The 24,459-nt window shown below is 36.5% G+C and overlaps 1 non-coding gene across 1 annotated transcript; it reads right to left on the reverse strand.

Annotated features, from left to right (window-relative positions):
- Positions 1–20,618: 20,618 nt before the first annotated feature.
- LOC122110942 lies at positions 20,619–20,725 on the reverse strand. Its single transcript, XR_006147950.1, has one exon. It is a non-coding gene; the product is annotated as a U6 spliceosomal RNA (small nuclear RNA).
- Between the last annotated feature and the right edge of the window lie 3,734 nt (positions 20,726–24,459).

Below are 24,459 nucleotides of genomic sequence, written 5' to 3' on the forward strand. Positions count from 1 at the left end.
CAAACACTCATCATTCATGGACTTCCTGCTGCAGGAATTTATTGAACTATAGCTCTGTCTGGAGGGAAGCAACACTGTGGCAGCTCCTTTTTTAGGACTCTCAGGTGGCTGACTGGGCCTTCCTCCTATTCTTCTGTCCCCACTTGCCTTTTGGGTCCTTTGGCTAACCTTGTGCTGGAGAGGTAAAAGGTATTCTAAATGACATGGTGAAACATTAGGCAGCATGGATACATTTTCCACTGACATCTTCCCAAAAGCCTTTTTAAAACCTTCTTTCTACCCCTGAATTTAGATGGTGCTTTACCCCTACCCTGTCCCTCCCCCAAAAAACCCTAGGTCAAGGCCATTGGTGCATAGAAAATAATAGGAGCTGAGTCTGAACGGTATTGAATGTTGTTTAGGTTAACACATTCAAAAAACAATCTGTCATCATTAACAAAACACGCTAAAAGATACTTGGACAATTTGAAATATTGGCTTTTAAAACACTGAATATTATGATAATAGTGAATATGCTTTAATTTGGCTCTGGGTCTCTATGAAAGAAGAATAAAATTTCATTGAAGTTAGAGATGTGCAGTTACATTTCTAGTATTTTCCCAACTTGGTTTAGGAAGGAGGTTAATAAGGGAATCAAGGTTTGTATAACTCTTAAAACAATGTTAAATAGATTTCAGTTTTGCTGATGCACTTTTCAATTGCCATTCTTATCCCAATGTGTATCATAAATCTCCAAAACGGGGAAACAAGTGGTCATCAATGTCCCGCTAATTGCTGTTTGGGAGAAATGGTGTTCTATTCCAGTGACCTGTGAAACAACAGATCATTCTGCTAGCCAACAATAACATCCCTACTTGGTTGAGTGTTTTAATTTGGATTCCCCAAAACAGATCTTTCGAGTAGGTCTGTGTGAAGAATTTTATTTGGGAGGCAATGTCAGGAAAGTTTACTAGGGACATAGGGATGTGCGACATAGGTTTTGTTAATGTGGGTAATTGGAATTGACCCTGCCCAGGACTTCTAATATGGAGCATTGCACTTGATGGCTGATGAGGCCAACTCAGGGCTTCTGAATCTGGGGGGAGCAAATAGGGAACAATGAGTTCCATGGGGAGATGATGTCATGCCACCATTGTTTACAACATAACATAAACAATATTGCAAAAGATCACTTGCAGCACATTTATACTGTGTATCCTAGTTTTAAAAAAATCTTTGTCCCTCATATTACTGCTAGAAATCCTAGCCAATTTCACATTTTTTTTATTGTGAAAATACTGTACAGAGGGGTTACAATTACTTCGGCAAGGTAATGAGTACATTTCTTATCAAGCATTGTTGCCTCCTCCTTTTTTTCCCCTTCCCATCTCTTCCCATCTCCCACCCCCACCCCCTACACCTCCCCCCTGCCAAAGTTGTAAAGTTCGTTTTTCGACATAATGACTTGTACATCTCATTGTTGCAATGGGTCCACTTGTATCCCTATTTAAACGATTTGTTTTTGCCCTTCCCCTCCACAAATTATACCAACATCAAATACAATGAAAGCAGGGATTAAAAACAAAGCAACGAAGAAAAAATCTTATAAATATGTTACAAACAATCATAAGGACGAACAAACATTGGAATACTTATGTTGGGGTTCATTTCACCTAACATCAACTTATCTGACCTTTTCTTCTTCTCTCAGACATATACTAGTTATTGCAAATAAGGGAAACCATGGGACCTATGTTTCTTTGGGCCTGGCTTACTTCACTTAGTATAATTTTTTCCAAGCCTTTCCATTTCCTAACAAATGGGGCAATGTCATTCTTTCTGATGGAGGCATAGAATTCCATTGTGTATATATACCATATTTTCTTGATCCATTTATCTACTGAGGGGCATCTGGGTTGGTTCCATATCTTAGCTATGGTGCAATAAGCATAGTTGTGCTGGTAGCTTTAGTATGGTCTTGTTTGTGATCATTTGGGTAAATGCCCCAAAGTGGATTGCTGGGTCATAGGGGAGCTCTATGTGGAGTTTTTTGAGGGACCTCCATACTACTTTCCAAAGTGGTTGAACAAGTTTACACTCCCACCAACAATGCAGTAGGGTTCCCTTCTGTCCACATCCCCTGTTAATAGAGACCCAGAAACACAACAAATCAAAGAAAGGTTGGACAAATGGGATTGCATGAAATTGTAGAGCTTCTGCCTGGCAAAGGACATAGCTAGCAAGATCAACAGAAAGCCCACGGATTGGGAGATCTTCACTAGCCATACAATGGACAAGGGTGTCATATCTAAAATATACCTGGAACTCAAAAAAATAAATACTCCAACAAGAAATCCTCAAAGAAACAAGTGCCCAATAAATAAGTGGGCTAAAGACTTAAAGAGAATCTTCTCTAAAGAGGAAGGAATGATGGCCAATAGACACATGAAGAAATGCTCAATCTCCCTAGCCATAAAAGAAATGCAAATCAAAACAACATTGAGATACCACCTCAGCCCAGTTAGAATGGCTATAATCAAGAACCCTAACAACAACAGATGCCAATTTCACATTCTATATCAATACTACTTTCTTCAGAAATTTTTCCTTTATCTCCCCAGGTTATTTGTTCTGTTTACCATCATGACATTTGTTTAAAACACTTCTTTGAATAATTTGGCTCTTCTGTAGTGTAATTCCTCACTATTACCACATAGTTATTCATAAATAAATTCCGCTCCCCCCCCACCAAGATACTTTACCTTGGACAAGATCTTTTTTTTTTTTTTTGGCTTTGTATGCTGGCAGCATTTAGCTCAGTGACTTGTACAGGAAAGAAGCCCAATCAAACAGAAACAGTGTAGTAAAGTCTGTTGAGCATGAAAAATTTGCTTGTTACTTTTTTATTAATAAGTTTTTTTTATTGTGAAGATACCAACAGAGGGGTTACAATTACACGAGCAAGATAATGAGTACAATACTTGATAAGTATTGTTGCCTCCTCCTTTGTTGCTTGTTACTTTTTTTGGGGGGGGGTCTGGTCATGGGGCCTGAACTCTGGGCCTGGGCACTGTTCCTCAGCTCTTCAGCTCAAAGCTAGCGCTCTACCACTTGAGCCACAGTGCCACTTCTGGCTTTTTTCTTTTTGTTTATGTGGTGCTGAAGAATCGAACCCAGGGCCTCATGCATGCAAGGCAAACGCTCTACCACTGAGCCACCTTCCCAGTCCCCTGCTTGTTACTTTTGAGAGATGGTCTGAACTACTTATTTTTTTGGAAACTTCATTCATATTTGTTGGATAAAGTTTTTATCTGGACAGCCAGAAGAGGTTGGGAAATTGCATCATTCCATCTGGACTGCAAGACACGTATATGGGTGTGCCCATTATGAAGTAATGCTTAGGAATATTTAAATATGTCCTTGGGAATTTTCTGACTTTATTCAGACAGATGTTTGCTCTAACTATTATTGGCTTTTATTTAGATAAACCAAAAGCCACAATAGTTCCATTTTACTCTTTTAAGAGAAAAGAATAAACTGATTATTTTCTGCACTGACAAAAATGTTTATTGTCCTTTTTTATATTAAATACTATTAATCAAGAGAAGTAACTTGAGTTAAGCTATTACCCTAAATAAGAAATGGGTACATAATTGGAAATGGTTTTCCCTCTCCTATTTTTGTACTGTTCCACTTAATATTTTGCAGATGGAGGGTGAATAGAAATGCTTAAGTTGGAATGTTTTATGGGGTTTAAAACTGTTGTTAATTAGTCGTGAAATAATTTTAATTACTTAAAAATTCCATTATGACAGTGCTTCAAACATGTGCCACATATTGGCAAACTGTTATAGATCATCATTTTGGAAATTATTTTTACTTACTCTTATGTTTATGGGAAGAAAAAGAAGGTACAAGTTGTAAATATATTTCTGGAGAAAAGATTTGAAGGAGCAAAAAAAGATATTTGCCTCAAACTGATAAATGAAAGTCTTGAAATCTTCAAAATTTTACCAGTAGTTCAAAGGAATTGCTTTTCAAAACTGGAAAAAGTAATGAGAAAGAAAGGAAGATCAATTGAATCTAAGCCTCTTCTACACTTTTTACTCCTTTAATCCTTTATTTTGGCTATTTGTATTTTTATTACTAATCTGGAGGAGGAGATGGAAGTCATGAACATCAAATTTGGTCTCTTTTAACTTTCTCCAGCTTTTTATTCAGGTAAACTTGCCAAATAAAATGTATATATTCAATATCATGTTGATGTTGATATTTAGATATACCTTTGACATGATTATCACAGTCTAAATAATCCTCACTTTACACAGTTACTTAAAAAATCTTTGTGTATGTGATGAGAATGCTTAATATCTACTCTATTTAGCAATTTGCAGGTATATAATACATGATTATTAACTACAATGTCCATGTTTTACATCAGGTCTCCAAAACCTCCTTATTTTATAAATGAAAGTTTGTTCCCTTTGACCAACATTAGCCTTTTTCTTCCACCACTTGATCCCTGGTAAACATCATTTTATTCTGGGTCTACGAGTCCAACTTTAAACAAAATTCCACATACATGTAAGATCTTGTAATATTTGTCTTTCTGTGCCTGGTTTATTTCACTGAGCATAACATCCTCCAGACTCATCCATGTGCAAATGGCAACATTTCCTTCTCTCCCTCCCTGCCCCCTCCCCTCTCTCTCTCAGGCTGATAAAGTAAACTCTTTAATAGTTCTGGGAAGATTTGCTGAGGGAGGATGATGTTATATATGAGGCATGGGAGAGTTCAGAGATGTTCATTCCTTTGTTTAGTCAATCATTCAAATATTTGTTGAATGAATAAATGAAAGATTAAGAAAGCATCGTTTTCAATTCCAAGATATTTATAATATAGTAGGAGAAAAACATATGTAGTCCAATGACTAATATAAACTATAAACTATGTAAGTACTCAAAGACAGGCTATAAAATGTTTTTTAAAAAGTAAAAACATAAAAGGAAGACTCACTCCAGTTTCTCCTTCCTAACATACTCTTCTCTTATAGCCTATGGATGATGGAAAGAGCTGACTTCTTTCAAGCTCCAGTGCTAGCTGCAGTTAATTTAAACAGATCAGCATCTTCTGTACCACAGGCTGAGATAGAGGAAGGATCAAGATAATTACTGAATCAGAAATATAGGCAAGATCTCTATATCAGAGATCTGGATTGGATTAATATCAAGAACCAGAAATGGAAGTGTGCAAGTAATGAAATTGAGTGTTGGCAATGGACTGGATCTGTTAGGAATTTTTGTCCTGGATCCATCACTCAGGTCAAGAACTTGATTCAATTTGGAGCACCATTAGATTTGACTAATAGAGGGAAATTATTTCCATGGTATCTCCAGTACCCACTGTGTTCCTAACATACTTTGTTTGGTTCACCAGAATGATGTCTGGTTTTACCTGGGCATCGAATACTCCCAGCCTCTTGTAATAATCCCTCTTGTCACCAAAACAGTGATTCATTGATTCATTCTTCAATTATGTCTTGATAAATTTCTCAAAACTATTCACTTTTGTCTCCATGATTGCTGTTCCAGGTTCCCCCCCACACACACTATTTCCCATCTGTATGATAGTAATCTCTTCCTAACTGGTCTTCCTGCTTCCTTCTCCCATAATGACATTTCTTTTTTTTTTTTAATTTTATTTTATTTTATTTGAGAACATACTGTACAGAGGGGTTATAATTACATGGTCAGGATAATGCATACATTTCTTATCAAGCATTGCAGCCTCCTCCTTTGTTTACCCTTCACCTCCCTTCCCAGCCTCCCCCCTCCCCCCCACCCAATCATACCCCCCCTCCCCCCCCTCCGACATTGTAAAGCTGGTTTTGACATGACATTTTGTACTTCTCATTGTTGCAACAGGTCCACCTGAATCCTTAAACGACTTGTTTGTCCCCATCTCCTCCACATGTTATACTGACATCAAATATAGTGAAAGCGGGGGTTACACTGTGGGGGAGGGACATACAAAGCAACAAAGAAATAATCTTATAAATGCGTTAGAAACACATGCATGAAAGAAACAAAAACATAAAAATACATATTTGAGGGTTCGTTTTCCTAACATCACCTTCTCTGACTTTTTCCGCTTGACTCATACCTATACTAGATATTGCAAATAAGGGAAACCATGGGACCTATGTTTCTTTGGGCCTGGCTTACTTCACTTAATATAATTTTTTCCAAGCCTTTCCATTTCCTAACAAATGGGGCAATGTCATTCTTTCTGATGGAGGCATAGAATTCCATTGTGTATATATACCACAATTTCTTGATCCATTCATCTCCATAATGACATTTCTAAGACAAAAATTTGATGATGAGATTCACAGGCCTTATGTTTCATCACTCCTCAACGTCCATTTTTATCCCAGCCACCAGAGAATGCAATGGTTTGCAAAATGTATTGATGCTCTCTACCTTATCATGTCCTTGTTCTTTGAGTATATTCATTGTTCTTCCCCTGTCTCCAGATTATTCTCCAGTATGTTGCCAGAGGATGAGTGGAACTACCCTTCCATGTCAATATCAACTCACTGAAGAATCCAGGAAGTTTGACACATAGGCCTCCTGTGACTAGAAGGGTGAACACTGGTCAGAAGAGTGTCCCCTGACTGGTGAAATGTATCAGTAAATATGGCACAAGGCTGGACCCCCCTACTTCAGCTCTTGCTCCAACTCTTGTGAAGCTATCAACAAGGGAGCAGGCTGACCATTAACTAAGATCAACACAGCAAGAACTAGGACCTAGAAGAAATGGACTATAGAGCAGTCTGGGGCCTTGTTACAAGACAGGGAGAAAAGTGAGGACTTTTGACTCCAATGCACCTTTTGTCCCCTAGTTTTGTTTTGCCCAGCCTTTCTGTACCACCAAAAAGTGGCTGGCAGACAATGATCTTGATGCTGAAGAGAACTGTTTTGCATTACTTTTGGATCTCTATTTGCAATTTAGTAACGTTACTTCTACTTTTTGAAAATAAGTTTACATTTGAAAAACTTTCCTAAGAATATTCATCTTTAAATTAATTTTGTTCTATAGGTAGAGAGGGCTAATTAAATCATTCATAAGAATGAGCTTTTAGAGTAATTCTTCTCTTGCTTCATGCCGTGTGGAATTTTAACTAAGTACCAGATAAATTAGTTATGCCTCTGTGGCATTTTCCATAGCTAATGTTTTACAACTGTTCCAAAACACAATCAGTCATTATAGGACAGCAGTTTTTGCAGCTGCATTACAAAGAAAGCTGCATAGTCTGGATTTGTCATGTTCACCTATCTTAATATTACTGCTATTAAATTCATATTAATGAAAATTAAATAAACTCATTTATTCAATGACTGTTTATTGAGCATTTCATATAAACACATTGTTTTAGACACTGGCAGGGATACAAGGATGTAGAAGAACCTTTCAAACTTTCAGGGAAAGAATCTGAGATGTTTCAGGAAGATGCAGACAGAAAAAGTAAAAGTAGAAGGAAGGGATACATTATGTTTCATTCAAGACATATAAAGTTCACTGGTCATTCCACAGAAGTGATTAAACAAATATTGAACACTTGAGCATACATAGCTAGAATAGATGAGGAGGAAGAGAAGAAAATCTAGGGAGAAACAATTTGATGAATAAATGATTAGGAAGTATAGGGACTGTTCGGAGTTGTGATGAGGGAAAATTTTGGAAATGGGGGCTGAGATAGATTATCCAAAGCTTTTAAAGCCAGTGTCTCTGCACTTTTTATTTCCAATATTTCTTAAAGTCGAATCTATGGACATACTCTACAAGATTCATATCATTTCTATTCTTTTTGTGGCAGTTCTGGAGTTCTTGAACTCAGGCCCTCATACTTGTTAGACAGTGTTCTTTCACCTGAGCCATACCCCCAGCCCATTTTGCTTTAGTTATTTTTCAGGTAGGGTGTTGTGGATTTTCCCCAGGCCAGCCTGGATTAGTGTCTTTTTTTCTACCACCTTCCATGTAGCTAGGATGACAGATATGACTTACCATGCTTGTTGAAATGAGACTAAACTTTTGCCCAGGCTGGCCTTAGACTTCAGTCTTCCCAATCTCTAACTCAATCCATATCTTTTCTTTAAGAATAGTTTTTTAGCAACAGCAAAGGATTTTGTGTCAATTGTAGCTTTGCTTTATCTACTCTAGAAAAGCATCCCTCTAGGACATTGCTGAGCAACTGGATGGAAAAAGACCATAGAAAACCATGACATGTCCTTCAAAATTTTGTTCCAAAGTGATGCATTTATGGGCAAAATAAGGTTTGGAAGAATAAAAAAATTAATGCTTTTCAAATCTAAAGACAATCTAAAAAATCAAATGTATTCTGAATGACATTGACATTCATATTTAAATTGAAAGCAGACATAAGAATGCAGAGCCTACATTCACTAATGTGAGTAGATGATACCAAATCATACCACTGATGGTACCGAATCATAGCATGGTACTGGTTTATTAGCATTACCTTGGCAATTAAAGTCAGTTGGAAAAAGTAAATGATACTGATGTCTTTGCCCTAGCTGAAACCAAATGACATCATCAATGTACAATGAATATGTGCCACGGCTTTGAGTAAAGAAGTGGGAGGATGTAGTTATCACAGGTGCATTGTGATAGTGGTGAGCCAAGCCCAACAGCCATTACCACCAATCCTGTGCTGTATTATTCAGTGCTGTGCTTATATTTTTAAAGATAATTTTGTTAAAGCAAATTACTATCTGCCATATTAAATTATTATTTTAATCTGACTTTTATTAATTTGGTAGCTTTATTTTTATTTAATTTATAAAGTTATTTTAGTTTATGGTTGTATGAGATATTTTAAACATAAGTTTATGTTACCTTTTTACCTATATTTACATAAATAATTGATTTAATAATTTAATACTTTTTCATTTAAAGGTATATCCATATATTAAACTGGGCATGTTGATGCATATCTACAATCCTTGTAATGATTATGAGTTCAAGGCCAACTTGGATTATATCATATATTTGAGACAAGCTTTGTCTATACAACAGGACACCGTGTTAAAAACAGCATATCTATACATTTCTAAACTTTGAGAAATATTTAAGTAGGTAATGAAAATTAATTGAAGAATTTTATAGATAAGAGTAATATGGTTGGGATTGTGCCTAAGGAAGTGGTATGCAACAATATGTAGCATTTACTAGAAAAGAAAGACAAGAAGAGGCAAGACAGTACAATTTTGAACATCCAGGTATGTGTCCATAAGAATTTTTGGGAATGCAGAAGAAGAGACATATGGGAGAGATGTCAGTAGAGAAATATTAATGCATGATTTGTAGGGACTAATTTGATGTATGGAGGGAAGAAGAGGAAGGAGTCAATTCTTTTCAGCAATGTTTACAATTTTTACTCCATTCTTTAAGGGTTTAATTTTCTGTGAGGGAAAGAATAGCAGTATCAGTTTAGGAAAAATAAGGCATTTGACTTTAGATATGATTTTCACTGCCAATAGTAATTATCAAATAGGTTAATAAATTAAAATGTGGTAAAAAAAAAAAAAGAAGTAGGAAAAGAATATCTTTGAGTGAGGGATACTAACAGACTAGTTTACCTGTAATTAATTTAATTTTTATAGCTCTAGGTCTTAGCTGATTTCTTGTTTTATGGCATGCATTCAATAAATGTTTGGTAAATTGAATTTATTGATGTGAATAAGATTACTTAAAAAAGATTAATCACTTGAATGTCCACTTTTGGCATTATGTAAAAGAGCGTTGAAGAATCCTGGTATTTCAGAACTTTATTATACATAAAATACACTTTAAAAAAGGTCACCATCTTTTATACGCACCGTTCCCCTTTTCCGCCCAGACATACTGAAACAGTATTAGCAGAAGGAATGGATGCCTTAGGAGACCACTCATATACCATGAGTTGGAGCTGGTGTAGCAAAGAGCTGGAACCAGTTAAGTAGATGCAGTAAGAAGTAGATTTTCTTGGAAAAATCAAATTGATTTTACTATTTCAGGTTGGATTCATTCCTTGTGAATAAGACTCTCATACCTGAATCACAATTAGGATTTAAAACTTTGCCTATCAAGGGCTGGGAAGTTGGCTCAGTGGTAGAGCGCTTGCCTTGCATGCCTGAGGCCCTGGGTTCGATTCCTCAGCACCACATAAGCAAAAAGAAAAAAACCGGAAGCGGCGCTGTGGCTCAAGTGGTAGGGCACTAGCCTTGAGCTGAAGAGCTGAGGGACAGTGCTCAGGCCCAGAGTTCAGGCCCCACAACCAGACCAAAAAATAAAAAAATAATAATAAAACTTTGCCTATCAAATGTATTCAATCCAAAAAATAAGTACATTTTCCCTGAGAGTTATGGCAATAGTAGTATTAATTTGTGGGTACCATGGCTTGGGGTAATGCGGTAGACAAGATGATCCAAAGACTCCTGCACTGAGTCAAAACTTAAAAGTTATTCAGTTCCTGGGTGAAGCAAAAGCAGACATTCTCTAGGTAAAGCTCCCAGATGTATTCAAAAAACTCCCACTGATTAAATTGAAACAATGAGCTCAGTGTAAAAATTATGAAACACGTGGTATGCAAATTCACAATGAACCAAAGTCAATAGAAACAAGTACCAGATTTGGTCCCTCCAAAGTCATAGATATTAAAATAACAAGATATTTAAATACCTAGAACAAGTGTTATGAAATGTATCAATAAGTAAATAAAACAAGAAATCTAGGCATACTCTGGAAAGCATCATGGAGGTTCCTCCAAAGAATAAACAGAGCTTCCCAATGACCCAGCAATCCCACTCCTGGGCATTTACCCAAATGACCACAAACCAGGCCGCACTAAAGCCACCAGTCCAACCATGTTCATTGTAACATTGTTTACCATAGCTAAGATGTGGAATTAATACAGATGCTCCTCAGTGGTGAATGGATCAAGTAAATGTATATATATATATATATATATATATATATATATATATACATTTATATATATAATATACATTTACATATATAATATACATTTATATAATATATATGCACACACACACACACACAATGGAATTCTATGCTCCCATCAGAAAAAAATGACATTACCCCATTTGTAAGGAAATGGAAAGACTTGGAAAAAATTATAATAAGCAAAGTAGGCCAGACCCAAAGAAACATAGGCTGCATGTTTTCCCTCATTTTTATTCTTTAATTATTTTGTCCGTCATGGGGCTTGAACTCTGGGCCTGAGCTCTGTCCCTCAGCTCTTCAGCTCAAGGCGAGCACTCTACCACTTGAGCTACAGTGCCACTTCCGTTTTTTTGGTGGTTTTTATTGGAGATAAGAGTTTCACGGACTTTCCTGACTGGGCTGGCTTTGAACCATGATCCCCAGATCTCAGCTAGTAGCTAGGATTACAGGTGTGAGCCACCAGTGCCCTCTTTTCCCTCATTTAATAATTAGAATATGACTATAAATATGCAAGTAAACCAAAAGGTGAATACATACTCTTGGACATGATTAATTAAAGAGCAGTCTAAACATTCACGTGGTGATATTAAAGGAGGATATTCTTTTTTTTTTTTAATTTTATTTTATTTTATTTGAGAACATACTGTACAGAGGGGTTACAATTACATGGGCAGGATAATGCATACATTTCTTACCAAGCATTGCAGCCTCCTCCTTTGTTTACCCTTCACCTCCCTTCCCAGCCTCCCCCCTCCCCCCCACCCAATCATACCCCCCCTCCCCCCCACACCGACATTGTAAAGCTGGTTTTGACATGACATTTTGTACTTCTCATTGTTGCAACAGGTCCACCTGAATCCTTAAATGATTTGTTTGTCCCCGTCTCCTCCACATGTTATACTGACATCAAATATAGTGAAAGCGGGGGTTACACTGTGGGGGAGGGACATACAAAGCAACAAAGAAATAATCTTATAAATGCGTTAGAAACACATGCATGAAAGAAACAAAAACATTAAAATACATATTTGAGGGTTCGTTTTCCTAACATCACATTATCTGACTTTTTCCGCTTGACTCATACCTATACTAGATATTGCAAATAAGGGAAACCATGGGACCTATGTTTCTTTGGGCCTGGCTTACTTCACTTAATATAATTTTTTCCAAGCCTTTCCATTTCCTAACAAATGGGGCAATGTCATTCTTTCTGATGGAGGCATAGAATTCCATTGTGTATATATACCACATTTTCTTGATCCATTCATCTACTGAGGGGCATCTGGGTTGGTTCCATATCTTAGCTATGGTAAATAATGCTACAATAAACATAGTTGTGCTGGTAGCTTTAGTGTGGTCTTTTTTGTAAACATTAGGGTAAATGCCCAAAAGTGGGATTGCTGGGTCATAGGGGAGTTCTATGTGAAGTCTTTTGAGGAACCTCCATACTGCTTTCCAAAGTGGTTGAACAAGTTTACATTCCCACCAACAATGAAGTAAGGTTTAAAGGAGGATATTCTTAGGAGAGGATTGCAAGGGCTCAATAATTATGTGCATATGACCATATATAGTGATTCTTATCAAAATGAACTCCAAGAAGTGGAAACAAGAGGTTTTTTATTGCACTGTTTGTGGTTCTTTTTTTCTTTTCTTTTCTTTGGTTTATTCCTTTAAACTGTGTTTGATTTCTGTACTCTTTATCTTGTACATAAGTCTATGTGACTTGGAGAAAGGAAGGGAAAACACAGAAATGGTGGGACAAAAGATGAACCAATTCAGCAGTGATATTCACTAGACACTATATCGGAAATGAACTTTGCAAATTGGAGGTAGGGAGGAAAAACTGGAAGAGAACAAGAGAAGGGGTGACACTGTTCTAAAGGAAATGTGCTCATTACCTGACTTATGTAATTGTAACCTCTTTGTATATCACCTTTACAATAAAATTAAAATTAAAAAAAGAAATCTAGGCATTTCACAAGACACCATCAGGAATGACAAAAAATTAAATCCTATGAAAAAACTATAATTGTTGAAATGAAAACTGTAATGGATTATCAAACATCATAGCAAACAAAGCTTAAGAGAAAATTAGTAAGCACACTATAGAAGGAAAAAGAGATGGAGTAAGGCAAACTCAAAGAAACATAGGTTTTATGGTTTCCCTTATCTGCAATAACAAGTATATGTCTAGGACAAGCAGAAGTGGTCAAAAGCTATGTACATATGACCATATAACGTGATGCTAAGTGAAATGAACCCCAAGATAGGGACACAAGAGATTTTATCTTTCTTGTTGTTCTTTTTAATGTACTTACAATGTACTATGTGATTTTTTTTGTTTCTTTGTAGGTTCTTCCCCCATGGTACAACCCCTGTGGTCATTGTATTTGATTCCTGTGTCCTGCATCTTGTATATACATTGTTCTAATTTGGGGAAAGGAAAGGAAATAACAAAATGGTGAAATAAGGATACAGGATGACCCATTGTAACAATGAGATATACAAGATACTATGTTGAAAATGAACTTTACAATTTTGCAGGAGGGGGGCAGGGAAGGGAGGGAAAAGTTGGGGAGGGGGGAGGAAAGGGATGGTAGGGGAAAAATAAAGGAGGGAGTAACAATGCTCGATAGGAAATGGACTCATTACCTTGCTCATATAACTGTAACCCCTCTGTACAGTATCTTTACAATGAAAATATATATTAATAAAAAAAAGAGATGGAAAACATACAAATAAAACTAGGCAAGGGGTTGGGAAGGTGGCTCAGAGGTAGAGAGCTTGCCTTGCATGCATGAGGCCCTGGGTTCGATTCCTCAGCATCACATAAGCAAAAAGAAAAGAACGGGAAGTGGTGCTGTGGCTCAAGTGGTAGAGCGCTAGCCTTGAGCAGAAGAGCTGAGGGACAAAGCCCAGGCCCAGAGTTCAGGCCCCACGACTGGACCCCCCCCCCCCCCGCAAAAAATAGGCAGAAAGGTAGCTTAATATGCACCAAAACAAAGTGCCAGAGAACAAACTAGAAAGGCTGGAGGAAAAGCAATAATGTAAGGATAATGGATATGAATGTTTCAGAGTTAATGAGAATTATGAATTCATAAACCCAGGGAGCACAACATACTTCAAAGTACAATTCGAATGTACAGAATTCTAGCAGTAACAAACCCCAAACACTAGAATATGTCTTGGAAAAGTTCAGGAAAAATAACTGTTGTTTGGAACATGGCTCAAGGGGTAGAGTACTTAAAGAGCAAGGTCCTGAATTCAATTTCAAGCACTGTAAACAGTACTTACAGAATGAAAATAACTTAGAAAAGTGTTACCAGAAGACTGCCTTTCAAAATCAAAAGTAAAATGAAGACATTTATAGCAAAATTTGAACAAAAAATTCACCCACAAGAGATTTACACTAAAGAATTCTAAATGACATTCTTTATGCATAAAAATTACTTCATATCCAGAAAATGGTGAATACAATTATATATACATATATGTGCATATGTCTCCAAACAATTGTCCTAAAACAATAATCATAGCATCATTAAATTAATGGAGAGCAGCACATGAGTCAGAAAGGGGTTAATGAACACTAAATTGTTTGAGAGAAAAATGATGTTATTTATCATTACAGTTTGCAAGTTAAATTATAACTACAATACTAAAAATTCAAGGGCAACTATGGAAAGAATAGAGAAGTAAAGTACATAAATTCCACACCAGTAGAAAGATAAAATGAGTAAAATATTTCAACTGAATAGACTCAATCAATCCTAATAATTATTAAAAGAAAATAAAGAAGCAAAGTGAAAGCAAATCATGGAGAAATAAAAAAATGTATGATGTAGAAAATGCTCATTGATATGAATAATCACAACAAACAAATGCAGCAACACAAAGTTATAAAAGGCTCACTTGACTAGGAAGATATAAAAATCCTAAGCTTGGAGGCATCTAATAAAATAGCCTGAGAATGCATAACAAAAAATGATGAACTGTAAGACAAGAAATGGATGATTACCATGGTTGATTTTATTACATATTTCCCATTGTATAAAAGTTAGACTATGGAAGCTTTGAACAAATACAATTAACAATCCTAATCTAATGCTCATCTATACAACCCTACAGTCAATCTTCAAAAATATGCATTTTTCTCTAAGTCAAGTAAAACATTCATCATAATATGGTTGATCTAGAAGTCAATAATATTAAAAAGATCCTCACATATTTAGCATTACCTGAAAACTCTTCCAAATGAATTAAATAAACCACAATAGGAATTTTAAATGACAATCATAAATATCATATTTTGAGGAATTAAGTCAACACTATTGATATATACAGGGATCATTGTAATGTTAGAATGTTTATATTAGTAAAGAAAAATGCTTTAAATTAATGAGCAGAACTACCAACTAAGAAATTAGAAAAATAGTAACATAATAATCCAAGTAAATAGAAAAATAGTAATAATAGAAGAATGAATAAAGATTAACAAAGCCAAATTTGGCCACTAGAGCATACTAATAAAAACAGTGATTCATTCCTGTAATCCTAGTTACTCAGGAGGCAGAGATCTGAGGATTGCAATTAGAAGCTAGTCTGGCCACGAAAGTCTGTGACACTCTTATCTCCAATTAACTACCAAAAAGTTGAAGTGAAGCTGTGGTTAAACTGGTAGAGTGCTAGCCTTAAACACAAAAGCTCAAAGACAGTGCCTGAGCCCTGAGTTCAAGCCCAGGCGCTTGTGTTCTCTCTCTCTCTCTCTCTCTCTCTCTCTTTCTCCATATATATATATATATATATATATATCTTCACTAGATTAATCACTAATGAACAGTATTAGGAAAGAAAAGGATATATCTCAGATACAGTAGAATTTAAAAAGTCAAAATGAGAATAATATTAACGATTTCTAATTTCAAAAAACAACATGCAAAAAATTCTAGAAAAATATAACTGGCTAAAAAACGCTCAAAAATAAACCAGATGGCCTGCAGCTAGAGTCCTTTGGAGGGGCCCGAGGGAGCAGGCCAACCCAGCCTCTGGACTGGGACTGACTGGCCAGAGTAATAGGATAGCCCTGTCTCATCCCAGGGGCTTCTCACACCAGCACTCTGGCATGAATCTGGGCCAAACGACATTGGCAAGGCCTCGTTTGGAGAGATACACAAGTGCATTGACAACCACATCAAGGGAAGTGATGGTCATTAATATTCGTTGTCCTAGAGGGCAAAAATAGACGAATAACATGCAACAGGAAATCACCGTGTTCAGCCAGTATGATAATCCTTATATTGCCTGTGGTTCATGCCTATAATCCCTTCTCATCAGAAGGTTGAGATCTGAGGATGGAAGTTTAAAGCCAGCTGAAGGAAGACGAATACAAGAGACTTATTTCTAGCAAAAAGCCCGAAGTAGAGGTGTGGCTCTAGCCTGGTGAGGCTTAGTTGCTTCACCTAGCAGCTTCCCCTAGGAGCTGACACAGTCCTCTGGGAACTCATTGATCATAGGGCTGCCAGACCAAGGAACAGAGCTGCTATCCTGAAGCTCTGTCTTCTCCCTGCTCTGGGACATTGTTCCCCTGGGCTGCTATCCCCCTTCCCAGATGTTCAAAGATCCTTTGATCCAAAACCACAAGGTGCTATGTATTCTCCTAAGTAGTGACTTGATTTTTTGAAAAGAAAACAAAACTTACTGTTCTCTTAATTATTCTGAGGGTAATGTGTAGTTTTCATAGGATATTGAAGGCCACATTGCTTAATGAAGTAAAGACCCAGGCTGGAGTTCAGTCAGGTGGAGTACTGCAGCCTCAGGTTTCCCAATAACCACTTATTCCCCCCTCCTCCACATCCCAGACTCTAAGTCCTGTTACAGCTCACAGCAATGACATCTGGTTTTCTTTCTGGAAAAAAGAACAGTCCCACCATAATTATTCAAGAAAATGAACTAGGATGGGTGGGAAAAGGTGAATATGATCTAAGCACATTACAAACATGTATAGAAATGTCACAATGAAATCCCTTGGTTGTATAATTCACATATACAAATCAAAAATGAAAATGAATTATGCAAACATTTTCCTACAAATACTACCCTACATGCTTTCACAAGTAATTTCTGTTGGAATCATAATGAACAGATCATTCTAATTTTATACATAGTCATATGCAAAGTGTTCTAGAGAACTTATTGATATATTCCTCTGAATTATTCTATGAGCTAGGTATCAAAATCAGACAAAGAAATTACAACAGAAAGTTACAGGCCAGTCTCACATAGGCAAAAACCCATCACGTATAAGAAAGGAAAAAGTTGGAATATCCCAGGAATGCAATGGTTGGCATTGCATCAGAAAGAGCATTGATAGCTTGAAGGTAACTTAAACTTGAAATAGTTGGTTCATTAGTTGTACCTGATGGATGTGAAATTGCCTCCTAGTTCACTTTGTGTCAAGAGCTAAAACTGTGAACCTTTATTGGTGGATAATAACTGAAAATAAAGATTTATTTTCATGCTCAAAAAAAAGAAAGAGCATTGATATATACTGTAGATAGCTTTATGGATGAGTGAAAAAAAAGAGATTCTTAAATGAGTATTAGCACACTTATGTAAATATGTGAAAAAATGAAAGTGGATTCCTACCCTACAAAACATATAGAATGCAATTCCAGGTGGATAAATGAGGAAAATATCAAAAGCAAAGAATTAAAAATCTTTAACAGGAGATATAGTGGAAGATTATGTCAGACCTAGGGGAAATGGAAACATTTCCTTTTTTTGGGGGGGGGTCCGGTGATGGGGTCTGAACTCTGGGCCTGGGCGCTGTCCCTCAGCTGTTCAGCTCAAGGCTAATGCTCTACCACTTGAGCCACGGCGCCACTTCCGGCTTTTTTCTTCTGCTTATGTGGTGCTGAGGAATCGAACCCAGGCCCTCATGCATGCAAGGCAAGCGCTCTACCACTGAGCCACCTTCCCAGCCCATGGAAACACTTCTTAAGTAAGATAAAAATTCTTCCCACAAAAACATTGTTAAGTTGGGCATCGAGGTGTACTGTCAGTTCTTGGAAAGAGAGAGTTTAAATTTACCTTAATCTACATAGCAAGACGTGTCTCAAAGCAAAAGAAAAGCATTATCTGCTGCAGCAATAGTTCAGGTGATAGAATACCAGGCTAGTAAGTGGGAAGCTCTCGGCTCAAACTTCAGCATTGTAACAAAACAACAAAATGAAAACATTATGGATACATTTGTCTGCACTAAATATAAATATTGGGAGGAAATATTTGCACCATAAAACCGACAACTTGTTTTTTTCTTGCTTGCTATTGTTTTTAACATATCTAAAATGTACTATTGTGATTTTTTTGTTTCTTTTGTATGTTCTTTCCCCAAGGTATAACCCATTTTCACTGTATTTGATTCCAGTGCACTGTACCTTGTATTATACATTTTTCTAATTTGGGGAGGGGAAGTGAAATAACAAAATGCTGAAACAAGGATACAGGTTGACCCATTGTAACAATGAGATGTACAAGACACTATGTTGAAAACGAACTTTACAACTTGGGGCGGGGGGAGTTGGGAGGGAAGGGATGGTCTGGGAAAAACAAAGGAGGAGGTAACAATGCTCCATAGGAAATGTACTCATTACCTTACTCATGTAACTGTAACCTCTCTGTACACTAATTTTACAATAAGAAAACAAAAAAAAAATCCAAAGATTGGGGCTGGGAAGGTGGCTCAGTGGTAGAGTGCTTGCTTGCCTTGCATACATGAGGCCCTGGGTTCGATTCCTCAGCACCACATAAGCAGAAAAAGCTGGAAGTGGTGCTGTGGCTCAAGTGGTAAGAGCGCTAGCTTTGAGCTGAAGAGCTGAGGGACAGCACTCAAACTCCACAACTGAACCCCTCCCCCCAAAAAGAACTGACAAAGATTTAGTACCTAAAACATATGAAGAACTTCTAAATTAGTGAGAGGACAGCAGCCCATTAGGAAAATTGGCAGAAGACATTTGTTAGACACACACACACAGAAGACATTTGTTAGACACACACACACACACACACACACACACATACACACACCAATAGTCGCTGTTCTGGGCTGGGTCTCCTAGGAGCCTGAGACAGAGATTCTTGAGGGAGAGTGGTGTGCTAAGGAAGAATGATAAGGGAATGAGGGAAAAGAATTCAGAAGATGAAGCAGCTGAACAGTTTTGTTTTCAGTTTGTTCCCATGGGATGGCACCACAGATCAGTCCCACCTGGAGAGAAGGGACTGGACATTTGTATTCTTCCATCAACCAGTTATGGACTGAGGGATGTCTCAGGCTTTTTCAGGTGAGTGCCTCCAATTGGCCAATGACATTTGTTTAGGGAAGAAGCTATAGGACAATCTAGCAGCAGCTGGGCTAGAAGAAGGTCTGCACTTGTTCATTAAAGAAGATTTGCATATCATAGCATCTACTATAATCTCTCTCATTACCAGTCAGTGTTAAATTTTTAAAAAAAAAAAAGGAAAAAGGTGAGTGAAAATAGACTAAGAGATGGCTCAAAACCAGCAAAGGTTTATTAGGAAAAAAAAAAAACCTGCAAGGGAGGAGCCTCCAACCAAAGCCAGAGGTTCACGCCTCACTTCCAATCTGAAGAATTTATAGAGAGTCAGAAAGAGTTCTAGAATTGTCTAGTGAGGGTGATTTGAAAGTAACTAATGATGAGACAAATAATGGGAAACAAGGTCATAGTTGGAGGTAGGGAAGGAGCCTAGCCAGGATATTTGCTCAAAGCCCAATATGGGAGAGAGGGTAAGGTAAAGTGTTAGTAAATGAATCAAGGCACTGTTCTGGGCCTTAAGTGAAGGACATCTGGCCATTTGGACCCAACAGTCAGGGAAATGGGAAATTATGACCTAGATGAAATATGATTTTTTAAAATTCTTTGTAAAATAATTTTATTGAGGTGTAATTCACAAATAACAGAACACATTCAGGTTAAGTGCATATTTTGATTAATTTTGGTAATTCCATGTAAAACAATTCCATCATTTAAAAAAGTTTCCTCATTTCTCTTCCTCTGGCTCCAGGTAACCATGGAACTATTCCCTACAGTTTTAACTTTTCTAGAATTTTATATTAATGGAGTAAAACAATATTTAACTATTTTATTTTGTTTTCTTTCATGTTTTATTTATATAGTTTTGTCATATTTATATGTTTATTAAAAGTAACTGAACTATGAACACATTTTACTACTTCAGTTGTAGATCTTAAGCCAAATAAATAGATTAGTATTAAAAACAGCAAAATGGTTATTTTCTTAAAGGTACATAAAAGATTCAATCAAATGCAACAGCATAGGAAGACAATCACCCCCATTTTAGAAATCACATCTACTTCTAAATAAGGAATATGACCATTGGACATATTGAATGAAAATTTATTTCAGGCTTTGCTTTCAATAATATAAATACTCTTTACAACTACATCTCATTTTTGAATATAAGTTATGGGTATGTGGGCTAATAATTTTCTGTAAGTATTTCTTTATTCAGGCCCATAAGCCAAGTGCTTTCTGAATATTACAAGGTGATAATACATGAGAAGTGGAGGAGGAAAAAACATGGAACACTTCATGAATATACATGTCATCCTTATGCAGGGGCCATGTTAATCTTCTCTGTATTGTTCCAATTTTTGCATATGTGCTACCAAAACAAGCATGATATTTAATCATTGGTGAGTGACTTCTTCCACGTAGCATAATGTTTGTAAGACCATCTATGTTGTTTTGTGTTATTTTATTTTTAATAGTGATACAATCTAACAATACTAAGTGCTGGAAGGGATTGGATTAAGTGAATAATTGTTGGTTGACTGTACATTGTGGTTATCCTAAAAAACTCTTGCATTTAAGTTGTAAAAAACATTTTCTTTTGCTATGAGTTAGTAAGTCCGTTCTTCCTTCCTTCCCTCCTTCCTCCCTCCCTCCCTCCCTCTCTTCCTTCCTTTCTTTCTTCCTTCCTTCCTTCCTTCCTTCCTCTCTTTCTCGTTCTTTCTCTCTTTCTTTCTTTTTCTCTTTCTTTCTTTCTTTCTTTCTCTTTCTTGCTTGCTTGCTTTCTCTCTTTCTCGCTCTCTCTTTCTCTCTTTTCTCACTCTCTCTTTTCTTTCTTCTTCTTTCTATCTCTCTTTCTTTCTCTCTTCTCTTTCTTTCCTCCTTTCTCTCTCTTTCTCTCTCTCTCTCTTTCTTTCTCTCTCTTTCTCTCTCTCTCTCTTTCTCTCTTCTCTCTTCTCCCTTTCTTTCTTTCTCTCTTTCTCTCTTTCTTTCTTTCTTTCTTTCTTTCTTTCTTTCTTTCTTTCTTTCTTTCTTTCTTTCTTTCTTTCTTTCTTTCTTTCTTTCTTTTCTTTCTTTCTTTCTTTCTTTCTTCCTTTTCTTTCTTTCTTTGCCTAGGCACTGTCCCTGAGCTCTTTTTACTTAAGGCTATCGCTCTAGCACTTTGAGCCACAGTGCCACTTCCAGTTTTCTGGTGATTAATTGAAGAAAAGAGTCTCATGGACTTTTCTGCCTGGGCTGGCTTTGAACAGCGATCTTCACATCTCAGCCTCCTGAGTAGCTAGGATTACAGGTGCGAGCTACCAGTGCCCAGTCAAGCTAGTAATTGCTGTAGTGCAAACACTTAAGATAAAATATTGTATATGAAAAACAAAAAAGAGAAATCAAACTGATTAAAGTGTGTTATATGCACAAAATAGAATATTATACACTGGTTAAAGAAATGAACTGGGTCTCTGAGTGGCTGCATGAGTTATTATTGGAAGCATATAAAGTAAAGAAAGAAAGTACCAAAAGTTTATTTGATTGTCTATACAGTATATCTCTTTAAACTGGAAATAGGAAACGCTGGAATACAGGGTTCAGGCACCCATGAATACAATGAAACTATAAAAGAGGAATTCAGTGATAAATACAATATTAAGACAGTAAATCTTCTGCTGAGGATGTAGGAGGATTGGATACAGAAGAACATATAAGTAGATACAAGTTATTTACAATGTTATAGTACTTAAGTAGTGATGTCAAGGATTTTTTTTTATTATATTCCTATGTAAATTAAGTGTTTATTTGTTCACATGGATAAAATACCACAAACTAAAAAGAAAAACAGTATTTATAGTTGATGGTTTATAGTTTGAAGAAATATATTCCAAGTGAGTCATCTGATCATAATTTTTATCTAAGTTCCTTGAGTAATCCACAGTTTTTTTTCAAGATGTTTATTCATAATGATTCCTTTGTCATGTTTGTTTTCTGGAAAAAGGCCCTGAAGGAAAGTTTTAAGCATGCTTACTTAGCAGGTCATCATTTAAAAAAAAAAAAACAACTAAGGCACCTGAAATTTCCACAATATTTAAGCAACCCTCAAATTAACACTTTTGTGCTGGAGCAAACTAATTTATAACATGTCGTTTTGATATAATAGCTCATTAAAATATCTGAGTTGGTTTACTTTTCATGGGTATATGATGTTTTGCAAGGTAGCAGTTCAACTGTCCTGTGAAGAGTATAAATCAAATAAAGGACACAACTCAAAGATGATCCACATAGACCAAGGGACAACTTGTTAAAAATATTAATAAAAAATAAAATAAAATAAAAACAACCTTTTATACCATGCCATTCTCTTTTCCCTTACAAATATAGCTGTCTTTTCCTCAAATTCAGGCATTCTAGGAAATAATTTTTCAAGAAGTGCCTTCCGTTATAATAATCTTTTTAGATGTTTTTGGGCTTTCCATTTGACAACCTGCTAATCTTTTCTGAAGAAAGTGATCCAGCTTTGGGATCAAGATCACTGACATTAATACTCTCTGTCTTGAGCTGATCTACAATCCCCACATTAATCTACCTACTCCAACTTTACTTTCAACAGATAAAAGGAGCCCACCATTTTATAGAATAAAACTGATGCATCTTAGGGATGATGCCTCTGTGTTGTCAGTACCATTTATTACTACTGACCATGTTGGATAGGTAACGTAAATAAAGGCAGTGAATATGGGTAAGATAATAGGAAGGGTAGGGACTGATTGAGCTTAATAGCTGAGCTTTGCTGTGTGCCAATGTGAACTGAAGTGGTCTGAATTTTAAGAGAAACCAGATCCATGAATGTTAAGTAGCTATTGAAGCCCAAAACCATTTATCTATGGTATTTTCCCTGTAGATGGCCATGTTACCTTTTTCTTTGCTATAGTTTGGATCTGAAATGTTGCCTGAAAGCTCATGTATTAAAGTTTGACAGCCAGCCTGTGTCATTCTTGGGAAGTGATGGAATATTTAAGAGGTGTAGCTGAATGGAAGGAAGTTAGGTCATTGGAGGGATGTCCTTGAAGGGCTATTAAGCCTTCTTCTCCTCCCTTACTTGCTGAGTATGTTGAGATGATAGCTTTATTCCACTGTGTTCCCTGTCATGTTGTGCTACCTCTTCACAGACCCAAAAGCAATAAGTTAACCAAACATGAACTTAAACCTTCAAAACTGTAATCCAAATCAAACATTTTGATTTTGTTCAGGTATTTTTTCACAATGATGGAAAGTTGATTAGCACATTCTTCCACACGTGTTTTGGTAAGAAATCTATTGCTGCTTTAGCCACAGTTGGACTACATTTTCTTCTTCACCTTACCTGCTATTATCTCTGCTGGAATGATGAGAGAAGCTTTCTGAGTTGGAAATCAGATGTATTTTCCTGTAGAAAAGAAAACTCATAGAGCAATCTTGTGGGTTCATTATGGATGAAATAGACAAACAGCTCTAGTTTTGCTTGGGAAATCTAAACAACCTTTTCTGGCTTCTAAAGGAAAACACATTCTGAGTTCCAAATAATTGACTTACATGATTTTAAAAACACAATCAGCACTTGAATTAAGAACTACTTGTTCTGGAAACTACCAAAAATTTTTTAAAATGTTTTTTAAAAAGTGACTTGTCCGCTTCTTTCCTTAGACAGCTATGTATTCCTGAATTGTTTCATCTATTTTATGACATCAATTAAAACATTTTTCTCTGAAATTATACCAAAACACATGTCCATGTATCCATCCATATTTCCAGGTGTTTCTTTGAATAATATACTAATTTTAATTTGCTGCTAATACAGTATTTTAAAAGCATCTCTACATTTGAACTGTCCTTTCACTTGTAAGGATTGTCTGTTTACATTAATTGAACATAAGTTTTTAATGTGTGTGTGTGTGTGAGTCCTGGGGCTTGAACTCAGGGCCTGGATACTATCCCTGAGCTTTTGTGTTCAAGGCTAGTGCTTTACCACTGGAGCCACAGCTCCCCTCCAGCTTTTTGGTGGTTAATTGTTGATAAGTCTCATGGACGTTCTTGCCATAGTTGTCTGAGAGCATAAACCCTCAGCTCTCAGCCTCCTGAGTAGCTAGGATTACAGATA

The sequence above is a fragment of the Dipodomys spectabilis genome, unplaced genomic scaffold (genome assembly GCF_019054845.1).
Source record: "Dipodomys spectabilis isolate Male_0828 unplaced genomic scaffold, ASM1905484v1 ptg000082l, whole genome shotgun sequence".
Taxonomy (NCBI): domain Eukaryota; kingdom Metazoa; phylum Chordata; class Mammalia; order Rodentia; family Heteromyidae; genus Dipodomys; species Dipodomys spectabilis.